Source organism: Saccopteryx leptura, chromosome 3 (genome assembly GCF_036850995.1).
Source record: "Saccopteryx leptura isolate mSacLep1 chromosome 3, mSacLep1_pri_phased_curated, whole genome shotgun sequence".
Taxonomy (NCBI): domain Eukaryota; kingdom Metazoa; phylum Chordata; class Mammalia; order Chiroptera; family Emballonuridae; genus Saccopteryx; species Saccopteryx leptura.
Window position 1 is genome coordinate 20,919,813 of NC_089505.1, and position 12,571 is coordinate 20,932,383.

The 12,571-nt window shown below is 41.0% G+C and overlaps 1 protein-coding gene across 5 annotated transcripts in view; it reads right to left on the reverse strand.

The window, feature by feature from the left end:
- UTRN (utrophin) overlaps positions 1-12,571 on the reverse strand; it is a 515,659-nt gene that overhangs the window by 85,659 nt on the left and 417,429 nt on the right. The gene's annotated exons all lie outside the window — the stretch shown is intronic.

The following is a 12,571-nucleotide window of genomic DNA, read 5'->3' on the forward strand; positions in this document are numbered from 1 at the left end:
ATTGTGAACATGTAGATGAAAAATTTTGCTTTATCTATTTCAGAAAGAATGACCACTAAAAATTAAAAGCTAGATAGAAAGGGTGACTGTCACGGGCCCTGGGGGCGGGCACCTGAGGCTTGAAGAAGCCCGACCATTATAGGCTCTAGAATAATTGTACTTGTGTTAGGCGGCTGCAGATCCTCACTCAGAACAAACCCTCCAAGGGCAGAAGTTGCTAAACTCTAGAAGTCCTAATCCAATGTCCGAAGAACAGAGAAACGAAGAGTTTAACTCTGAAGGACATGGCCTCACAGTCGACTGAACCTTCCTCTTCTTCAACCAGAGTCTCTCCTTCCTCTGCCTACACTTTCTCTTTTCTTCTGTGGGGACCCACTCAGAACTGTGAGCTGGCATCAGAATTATTTTAAGCTAACGACATCTGAGATTCAACACAGATGTAGAAAGAGGCCTTGTCAGAGCTTCCTCTCTCTGAGTAAAAACAGCAACTCCTGGGGAATAAGACAGACATAAATCCCCTCTTTGGCCGTGAAGAAGATAGAAAAACTGCCTGCACCTGCATAAACAAACATTATCACAGGCTTCCTTATCTCATGTTTGTTCTCCTAAAAAAAAGGGGGGGGGGTGTCTTTCGGAAAGACACCTATTGGTTTTTCTCATGGGAGCCTTTTCTCCCCAGCCCTTTTCCTTACTAAGTTAGGTATGTAAGCCCCAAATTCTATCCCCCTCTTTGACTTACTCATCACCGAGCACTCCTGCATGTATGTGCACTGCACACATAAGTTAACACTTTCCTTTCTCCAGCTACTCTGTCGTTCCCCAGTTTCATTCGCAGGCTCTCAGACAACAAACCTACGAAGGCAGAGTAAAAGTCGCTCTGTCCTGACACCGTCTTCATAGGTCTCCGGATCCCCTGCTGTCTTGAAGCATGTCTTTCTTTTGCAGTTTGGACTTCATGACCCCCCTCAGCCTCCCTCAGTTAACCAGTGTTTGTTTGTTTGTTTGTTTGTTTGTTTTTAAATATAGACATTCAACGCTATTTCTTCCCATGATCTTTAGTCTTCATTTTAAAAGCAAGATTTCTCTCTTTCTAAAAATTCTAAAACTTAACTCAAAGAATTCAAATCTTTGGGGAATAAGATGACAAAACAAATCAATGTACTGCTTAATAGATTGTTCCTTCACTTTGTGTGTGAGGCAATCATCTCTTAACTTCAATGGGGCAATGGCCTGATATTTAAAAAATAGTGTATTGTCCCTGATCTGGGTCACAACAGAGTAATAACATTTAATAGTACTCAAAAGACTTTTTGGATGATACTCAGTTCTTATAGAACTGTTTAGTAAGCTAAGAGGGCATGATATTAAAATATTCATACACTTGAATTTAAGAGAAAAAAAATTTTTCCTTTCAATGGAATTTACTGGAGTTATAATTTTTGGTTAACAAAATTGTATAGGTTTGTGATGCACAATTCTACAACACATTGTGTGCACACTGTATTGAGTCCTCAGCACCCCGAGTAAAGCCTCCATCCATCACCATTTGTCCCCTCTCTACCTCCCCGCCATCCACTCCCCAACCCCAGCAATCACCACACTACTCTCTGTATCCGTAAGTTTTTGCCTTTTTTTCACTTGATCCCTCCACTCCCCCCAGCTGTCAAACTGCTCTTTTTTTTTTTTAAATCCATGCATTATATCAAGAAGTGGGACATGTCACTAGGAAAAGGATATAACCACTGTCACATACACACAGGTAACAGAACTCCCCCAATAACTCATGATTTGTTTTGAAAACTATTAGCTCTAAAATTCGCTAACTACCTGGGAAATTCCAAAAATCTCAGACAGAATAGCACGCCCACAATGTGAAGCCCTCTGTCGGGAAGGGCCCGAAAGCCATCTGGCTCCCTGACCTGGTTCCTGGGACTGACGCAGGGGCACCTGTTTCCGCCTGGAGCTCTGCTACTGCCCACCAACCAGCAGAGCCGTTCTACCCATTGACCATTCGAGCTGCTTGAAAGGACAGGAAGACCGTTCGGAAGTTTGATTTCACCTACAATGCTTACTGCCGAGCGTGTGGCCCGGAGCTCGACAGGACTGCAGAACCTCGGACTCCTACTCCTACTGAGTCAGGACCCTCCTCTCGACACCATCCCAGGCGATCCACGTGCACGGTGAAGTCTGACAAGCACTCACCTAGATGCTCCTAACATAGCACTGAAAATGAAAAAATAAAGCAAAACAAAAAAAAATTCCCAATTTGGCTGATAAAACAACTTTTTTCCCTACCATCAATAAGAATTAAAGAAGGATTTGATGGAAATATAGTATAGTCCAAACAATTTCATCATGGGCTCCCAGTCTTAGTCTACTGGTATTCTCTTGACCTCTTGTCTCTTCTTTTGATGAGTTTCAATCCCCATGGCAACACTACTGTCCAGAGACAAGCAAATCCACTGAAGACCAAACCAAGGCTCAACAACCAAACAAAGCTATAAGCAATGCAGAGCCCAGCTTTATACTTAAACAATAAGCATAAATAATTATACTTTCTCTAGAGTCACCACCAACTCTGGCCACCAACCTCTGTGGAACCAGGAGAGGAAAACGCCTCTACGCAGTCAGGCAGTGGCCTGAGAATTCAGTGAGAACACCACTTGTTAATAGCTTTTTAGTGAAACCACTAGTAGGAGCTGAGGGAACACACACATTTGGCAAACAGATGGAAGGAGGGAAAATTCAATACCAGTTGATTCATTAGGCAGAACTGCCAACACTGAAAATAAACACAGCCTCTGGTTACAAACGTATAACTGCAGCTTACCAAACAACAGCTTTTTAAAAAAATGGAGTAGATGCAATTGGCTGTTGGAGTTTCTTTTTCCCTTCCTTTCTTTCTTTTTTTCTTTTCTTAAACTGGGGGAGGATTTTACAGCAAAATCTACAATCCACCCAAAGCCTCAAAGTATTTGAACAGCTGCAGATTGCTCAACTCGCCCAGCTAAAATGCTGCCAGTCCTCCCAGAGTAAGCAATCAAAACAGAAGAAAAGTAGCATTTCCCCCCAAAATACAATAGGGTAGGATCTGGCCCATCTCAAAAAGAAAAGAGGAGTGGGACTTAATATTATACAGCTTGATAAACTGAAAAATGAAATTGTAATTTTGTGATAAAAGTCTTCTTTTTAAGAGAGAACAGACCCAGAAATCTGCACAAGAATAAAACAAAAAATTCAAAACCTAAGAAAGCAGCAATTAGCCACTAAATCCAAAATCCTATGAAGCAACAATAGTGAGAGCCTGGCACATAGAACTAGGCAGCCCCGCTGTGCCAGCTTTGCTTGTGTAGGGGAAATTGTGAAGGCTTTGATATGCACAAAAAATTAGTGGGTGTCTTGTGAAGTTTAAATTGTCTTTGAGCTATTTTAAACTCAAATACTGAAGAAAACTGATAGTAATGCAAATGATATTTTGTCCACAGAAATGCAAATTGTGCCCACTAGAATAAAACTGATTATTGTCCTGTGTTATTGTACTGACTAGTTTGTCAGCTTGCATCTGTCAATTCATTTTAGCAACCTTTGACTATATATAAAGAGGTAGTATTAAGTATTCTCCTTGGAATCTATTACAACTTCTAACCCGCTCCCTTATTAACTAGTGGGGTAAGTGAAATCTTTGATACGTGTTCTTTTTATATTTGTATGAGTCAAGATTTTATCTAATTGTATTCAGTTTCAGGTACCCTGTTTATTTGATACATTTATGCATTGCAATATGATTACCACTGCAGCATTAGCAAACCCCTCCATCCCATCATATAATAATCATTTCTTTTTTGTGGTAAGAACATTCCAAATCTAGTCTAGAAACTTTGATTACATAATACAGTATAGTGACGATCCTCACAGTGCTGTGCGTGAGATCTCTATCCCCTATGTATAAACATCTGGGACAATCCCGGTTCATATCTGTTGTCCTCTATAATTATTAAAAGTGTCTCTTTACTGGTGTTCCAGTAGGAATAACATGGGCTCCCTGTAGCTTGACTCGGCGGTGGTGCAGTGGATAGAGCCTTGGACTAAGACACAGAGGACCCAGTGTTGAAACTCCGAAGTTGCCAGCTTGAGCACAGGCTCACCAGCTTGAGCGTGGGGTCACTAGCTTGAGGGCAGGGTCACTTGCTTGAGCATGAGATCATAGATATGACCCTACTGTTGCTGGCTTGAGCCCAAAGGTCACTGACTTGAAGCCCAAGGTTGCCAGCTTGAAGCCTAAGGTCGCTGGCTTGAGCAAGGGGTCACCTTAATCTGCTATAGCCCCCTGGTCAAGGCACAAATGAGAAAGCAGTCAATGAACAACGAAGGAGTCGCAATGAAAAATCTATGCTTCTCATCTCTCTCCCTTCCTGCCTGTCTGTCTGTCCCTATCTGTCCCTCTCTCTCTATCTCTCTCTCTCTCTTTCTCTGTCACACCCACACAAAAAAATTTGGGTCCCTGTATTAAATGGACTTTAATAAAAATTAACCAGTATGACTAATAAGTAGTATATTCTTCTCCCTATTATGATTCATATGTATTCTGACAAGTCACACCAAGTAAAATATAAGATTATACACAAATGAATAGAACACAAAAATGTTGTTTTATAAAACCATCTAATATATGAAACAATAAACCAAACAGTTAAAGCACATGCAATTTTTTTTTTAGAGAGAGAGAGGGAGGGAGGAAGGGAGACAGAAGGGAAAGAGAGAGTAAGTGGGAGAGAGAGAAGCATTAATTTGTTGCTCCACATAGTTGTGCATTGATTTCTTCTCATACAGTCCTTGACCAGGGATTGAACCAGCAATCTCGAGCTCAAGTGGGTGACCTTGGGTCAAGGCGGCAATCCTGGGATTGAGCTGGTAACTCTGGGCTCGAGCCAGTGACCCAGGCTCGAGCTGGTAACCTAGGGCATGAGTTGGCTACCTCAGGTTTCATGAACTGACAACCTTGGCATTCAGGCCAGTGGTTTATCTGCTGTGCACCACGGCTCAGGCAATACATGCAATTTTGATAGATTCATAACATCCTGATTTCTAGGCAAAAGACTGCTATGGGGAAGTTTGTCTTAAAACCACATGCCCTCATCATGCTGGTCCTTGTTATTTCCATGAAACCTTAAAAGATGCTGAAAAGACATTTTGTTTGACCCAACTTACACTTAGCCAAACATACTTGTTACCTATCCATCCAAATTTATACTTAAAATGGGACTGAGTTTTGCTGTTCTATTCCAATTACAATTATTAAAACATTTAAAAGAAAAGTATTAAAGGTGAGTTAATTAAAAATTCAAATGTGGGGAAAAAGAACTATGTATACTACTTTGGGGTAAGACAGTTTGGGAAGAGAAATAGTTCTTTGCTGTGCATAGCAAAGATAACAGACACTAGGTCAGGATGTATATTATTAATTACAGAAACAGTCTATTATTTCAGTGCTCAATGTGTACCACGTAATCTTCTAAACCAGCGATTTTCAACCGGTGAGCCACAAGAATTTTTAAAACATGCAAAACCTGACTGTTTAGTCAGGGGCACGGACCTCTTTTCCCTTAGACTGTCAATTTAAAAAAAATGACAACAGCCAACACAACAAACACAACAATAGCTACCAGTGTGAATGAATCAAAATTATACCTATTTTGGGGGCCAGACCTGCAAAAAATGTATTTTTGGCATGCCACAAATTTTAGTAATCAGTTTATGTGTGTCATGAGATGAAAAAGGTTGAAAGTCACCGCTGTAAACTCCTATGTGTAAACTAAAATGCGTAACAATTCTGAGTTAGGTGCCAATGTGATCCCATTTTTCAGATGAGGGAAGATAGGTCAGAGGATACTTAGATACCTTGCCCAAGGTCCTAAAATTAGTAAGGAGTAGAAATGAGATTTGAACCTCAGTGGACTGATCATAGCCTAAGCTCTTAATATGGAAGTATACTTGCATGATTGAGGCTTTAAAATATTTCTGATACATCGGTCTAAATCTGAGTCCATCATTATAATCGTTGCAGAGGACCTCATCTTCCTAGCTTCTTTGTCACTCCTGGCAAAAGCCAAGCATGGATCAGCTCAATTACTTGCCTTCTCCGGACGTGATCAGCTGGGCACGAATACAGCTGGAAAAAATCACTCAACAGACAGACTGATTTTACTCTAAATATTTGACTTCAAACCTCAAATGTCCAACGGCTGCCAACTGCACTACATTGCCTAATAACCTTCTTTCCCAGAGCCCAAGACAGCAATCTCCTACTGCCTTCTCTTTCCCACCCCGATGTTGCTCTCTCTGCCTTTGCATCATTTCACTTGGTCTCATGCTTTATTGAAAAACTAAAAACCACCAGATTAAAATTCCTTCATCTTCCCACCACCAAATCAGTAACATTTCTCTCCATCTGCCAGATCATGGTCTTGTCTCCCACTCTGAGGAAATGTTGCCCTTCCTATGAAAGGTCAATTCTTTCCAAAGATTTCTGAAAAACACTAGTACTGTGCCTGACCAGGCAGTGGCGCAGTGGATAGAGCATCAGACTGGGATGCAGAGGACCCAGGTTTGAGACCCCGAGGTCGCCAGCTTGAGTGCGGGCTCATCTGGTTTGAGCAAAGCTCACCAGCTTGGGCCCAAAGTCGCTGGCTCAAGTGAGGGTTTCCTCGGTTTGTTGAAGGCCCACGATCAAGGCAGATATGCGAAAGCAATCAATGAACAACTCAGGTGTCTCAATGAAAAACTGATGATTGATGCTTCTCATCTCTCTCCGTTCCTGTCTGTCTGTCCCTATCTATCCTTCTCTCTGACTCTCTCTGTCTCTGTAAAAAAAACAACAACAAAAAACTGGTACTAAATTTCAACCCCTCTTTCAATAACACTATTCTCAAATATATAAATATTTAAGGTTCTGCCATCTTGAGACACATATGTGTGTGCACACGCTCATGCGCTCACAAATACACACATTCACTGCTAACCTGGAATCTCTATTTCCGGCTAGCAATCACCCATTTCTTCTTCTTACAGACAAACTTCTCAACTCAGGAATGCACACCCTCATGTTCCACGCACTACTCAGCCCACTTGTATTTGGTAGCTAACTTCACCCCTCCATTCAAACGCATCCTATCAAAATGATCAGTGAACTCTAGGTTGCTAAATGGAATGGCTGCTTCCCCGTCTTCATCTAACTGGACCCCTCTCTCCTCAGGGTGGGGAGGAATTCGGAAGAGACAATAAACTGGTGAGGTGAACTCCGCAGTGTGGTAGAAGTCGAGAGGTGCTGAAGAACACAACCTGAGGAAAACGAAGCTGACACAGGCATTTGCTAACACCCTCCTCACATATGCTGTAGCAGTAACACATAGCAATCCCAGGAGCTCCCAAATAATCAAATCTGCAATCAGATGATGAAAGTTTAAAGAGTGAAAACAAATTTTGTCAGTCTGATGTGATGCAATTTATCAGAGTTACAGCTCCTTAAAGATTTAAGAGGTGACATTCTCATTTTGGAGCTCATAATCTTCTTACTCTTTGCCTCACGGGAGACCAGAATATATGAAGAATATGGTGTTCTTCCGTTAGTAATGTTGATTTTTCCTCTGTGTGTGTGTGTCTCTCTGTCTGTCTGTCGGGGTGCTTGAGGAGGGAATGGGGCAGTAGATAGGAAGTTGTGTGTGGGGGTAAGTTTTTATGTTCCTCAGTTTATATGCAACTTCACTAACTTTCACAGACACTGCCTACCATACTCTATGTTTTTAAAGGCAGGAAATCCAAGGTTCTACGTTTGGAAACATAAGTATATATCTAAGGGAAAACTTGAAATTTTAATTCCAACATTTCAAGAACAACAACAAAACTTTCTGTTCAAAATCCAAATAAGATATATACTCCTACCTGACAATAGATATTGTACAAGTATACAGTCTTCCTTTTAAAAATGCCATTAATTTATCATGAAGACACTAGGCAGAAAAACTAGATTGTAAACCGACAGCCCTAACTCTGTTGGATTCAACTAGAGACTGCACTTAAATAATTTCCCTCAGCAGTAGAGACACAGCATGAAGAGGGCTATACAGACCGAGGCTACAGCACTCCCCCAAACACAACATCAGTATTCCAGGCATTGCCAATAAAGCACTTGTTACAAGGCAATAAGGTAAGGTTGGTTTGGTCGTGGCTGGTTAGCTCAGAGCGTTGTCTTGAGAAGCCAAGATTTCTGGTTTGATCCCTGGTCAGGAACACACACAAGTCAACCAATGAATGTGTAAGTAAGTGGAACAACAAACTGATCTCTCCTCCCCCTTCTCTCTCTCTCCCCTTCTCTCTCACTTCCTTCCTCTCTATATATAAAATCACTTTTTAAAAATAAAAATAAAAAAAGACAAGGCTTGCTTGTGTTTATTTTTACATAAAGTAGTAGAATCAATGACCAGAATGGATGTGCCTGGGTGTGAGTGGACAGGTGATACTTGTTTTGAGGGCACCGAAGAACGGTCTGGATAAATCAACATGCACACACTCTGGTAAAATCTCTACCTGAGCCCAGAATTCAATGGGCCCCCCCAACTCTACCCCTTGTCTGCCTAAGCCCCAGGGCCCCCCAACTCTACCCCTTGTCTGCCTAAGCCCCTAGACCCAGGAGAATCAGACCCTCAATGACCGGCCACGGGTCTGTTCCTATATTGGCCCTGTGTGCCTTATATGGCCCTGCCTGGGGCCTGGACCCCTTGATTATGTTCCCACCAGAGTTCAATTTATCACTGTATCCTTTTAGTTTGTTTTTAAAAGCTAATTCATATCATTTAGTATTTTTAAAGTTTTACTACTTTATTTTATGTCTATGGTTGTATTAAATCTTTTACTGTATCATTGCACTTTGTAATCAATACAAAAGAGATACTCTATCTGTTTCACATTTGCTCATTGTTACTTTTGTTAATTTTAACGATTATTTTAAAAATATAATCTTTACAAAATAAAGTACAGAGATCACTTTTCCTCCCTTAATGGCCCCACAGTGATCCTTCCTGTCCCTTAGGGTAGACTCTTATTAATTGCATCCTGACCCTGACAATCAAACCACACAGTAAGGCTGACGGTGTTATTACAACACGACGGAGCTGAACAATGCAGAAGAGGACAAGCCAAAATTCCACTTCACAGGAATAATAATAACTCCAGCCCCAGCCATGTATAGATAAAATGTCAGGAAAGGTAACATCTTCCTAAGTCCTGAAATGGTAAATATCTTTCTGAAGCAATGTCAACTCCACCTAAATTATCTCCATAAACCAGGACACTGGTAAACACACCAGCAGTTGCTCACTCACAGTTTGCCAGTTCCTGGCTGCTTTCGGGAGGGCTGTCAGCAGCTGCTCAGCGTGCTGGTGTGCGCAGTGCGCTCATTGTCCGAAGCTGCCTCCAAGCCCGGGAGGTTTAGTGATCCCAAGGTGCCGACATTCTCTCATAAAGCAATTTCGTTCTTACGTCCTCATCAGCAGAGTTGGCCCAGTGAGTTTTAAATATTTATTTTCAATAAAGAGGCACAGACCATTTCTTGGAAAAAGAAACTCTCCAATGAATTCTCCTATGGTTCTATTTCATTTATTTCTTTATCGTTAAAGCTCTACTTTGGGAAAGTGACTCAAAACGTGTCCCAAGAATTAGAGTTAAAAGTCAGGAACCAAAAGGATGTCATTCCTCATCTTGATGAAGAGGAAGACACAGAAGACATCTGATGGAAATCTTTTGGAGAGAACTAGATTTGTCTTTTATTGTTAAGGATACCTTTGCTGTGGATTTGTAGTGTGCTGGAATGAGTTATCTGTGCACTTTAAAGATAAAATGCTGTATGTTCATTTCCTTTTTTGTTATTCTTATATCTACGTCTTTGTTGGCTTTGCCTTTCCTGTTATTCGAATATCCTATTGCCGCCTCTTTTCTCTGTTCTTGTTTAGGGGAGAACTGCTTTCCCTACATCATCCAAGTGAGGTCCACATGTCCTCTAAAGAAGTAAGCATTGATTCTGTCCTTTAGAATGTACATATATACCCAGACAAGTATATGCAACTTATGCAAATGAACAGCACGATTGTACAGAAACAGCTACTTGTTCTCCAGATTTCCTTTACAACTACAAACAATTCTTTTTCAGCCATTGATGAATGAGGGCAGTAGAGGGGCCCATGGCAGGCGAGAAGGGCGTCCAGCAGAGTGCTGCAGGGCTAGCCAGAGTGGACACAATGATAGCAAAGGAAAATATAGAGGAGATGTAATGAATCGAGGAAAATCTTGATTTAGTCCTGCTCATACGGGGAAGTCAGAGTAAGTCAGAGACCGCATGGTAGCGGTGATTTGTAGATACAAATTAGTTCATTCTCACGAAGGCATCTGGAATACTGAGAAAAGTCAGCTTTGAAGAATGTGAGATGTGTTGTGTATATAATCAGAGATTACTAACATGTTCGTGTTAAAGCTGTGGGTGGGATTGCGTTTAGGATTCTATAAAGAACTAAGGTTTTGTGTTTCAGATCCCAGAGGGAAAACCAGAGCTATGGAACTGCTAACCGTGAGGATGAAGCCTGTCACGAGAGCAGAGCGACCATCGGCACCAAGGCTAAGGCTCACTGGAAGTCGCACGCTGAGGTGTAGGACAACACCGCAGGGGAGTGAAGGAACACCGAGTTCTTCACTGCACCTTACTACATTCCAGGAAACAGTATGACTTACAACAGGCTGGACATGTGTACCAAACACCTACTCTAAAAGCCTTAGCGGTCCTATGAGTCAGCTTTGTTGACAGAATGACCAGAATCTCCTGATCGTAAGAATGAGGAAAGAAAATAGAGGGCCACTGATTGTCTCTCCCACTCAGAACTGTCAAGATCAGACAGGCAGGATCATGGAGAATGACACCTTCCCATCTGTAGAAGAGCACCTTTGTCCATTACCAGATCACCATATATAATTCCTTAAACATATATTAGCCAACAGAAATGAGCCTATAGAAAGCCTACAGAAAGGGCACTGAAGAAAGCCTGCACTTTGTCCTTGGACAGCTCAGTGCTTAATGCCAACGCACAGTAGGTACATAATAAATGATAGCTAATGTATAGTAAAGAAAAATGGGTGTTCACTTATATTTTCCCCACCTGATGACTCCTTCCTAAATATAGCCCTACATGCTATCCCAATTTTCCACAGGACTAAAAATTTCTATTTTCTACCTTAATAATGCAGAGAACAGGAGGCAACATCACATAGTCTTCAAGAATCCAAGAGCTAGAGTCACTCCTTGCATTTGAACATGAGTTCCTCCACTTACTAGCCATGTGATCTCAAGCAGGTTATGTGTGCCTGAGATCAAAGCCTTGCCTGAAAATGGGAGTAACGATAGTGCCACGCTTTACGGGGCCACTGTGAGGATCAGAAGAGAGAATCCATGTAGGAATTAGACAGTAGCTGGCAGATAAATATTCATAAAGTAATTCATTACAATGTTCATTATTATCACTCACTATGACTTTTATTATTATTATTATTATTATTATTATTCTGGAACAAAAGAAAAAGCAATGAGTTTGACATGATTAATATTAGGAAAGTTTAACCCAAAGTTTTTATTCACCATTCTCTTTAGACCTGGAGCTCCCTGGATGTTGACTTTTATTTTATTTTTTATTTTTTACAGAGACAGAGAGAGAGTCAGAGAGAGGGATAGATAAGGACAGACAGACAGGAACGGAGAGAGATGAGAAGCATCAATCATCAGTTTTTCGTTGAGAGACTTTAGTTGTTCATTGATGATTGCTTTCTCATATGTGCCTTGACCAGGGGGCTCCAGCAGATTGAGTGACCCCTTGCTCAAGCTAGCAACCTTGGGTTCAAGCTGGTGAGCTTTGCTCAAACCAGATGAGCCCATGCTCAAGCTGGCAACCTCGGGGTCTCAAACCTGGGTTCTCTGCATCCCAGTTCGATGCAATATCGACTGTGACACCGCTTGATCAGGCTGGATATTGACGTTTAGTTGAAGAAATGAAAACTGGTGCAAAACACAAACACATGACTAAAAATTCAGAAAGAAATATCTGGCATTTGTGGAAGATTTTTGTATATTGGGAAAGCAGCCAGAGACTTTTCAAAGTTTCTTAAACGGATAGAACAATGATCTATACTAGAAAAGAAAAATGACTAGATCAGTTTTGGAAAGTCTACATTTGAAGGAGCAAATATAACTAAAGTTGTGAGTTTCAACTTAAGATATTAACACAGAGGGATTTATACTACACAAATGCCTGTATTCTATCATTTTCTAGAAACAAATTAGTCATGGAACCACTGCAGCACTCCTCAAAAAATTAACAAAGAATTAGCTAGAAAGAGAAAAGTGCATTTGGGAGCCATCAAAGTATATTTTAACTAATCTATTAAATTAAAATGTGAAATAAAAATAATTTTCCCTTCCCATTCTCCTTTCAACTTTATTATACTTTGACACTAGAGTATTTAAAACTGCATACCTGAA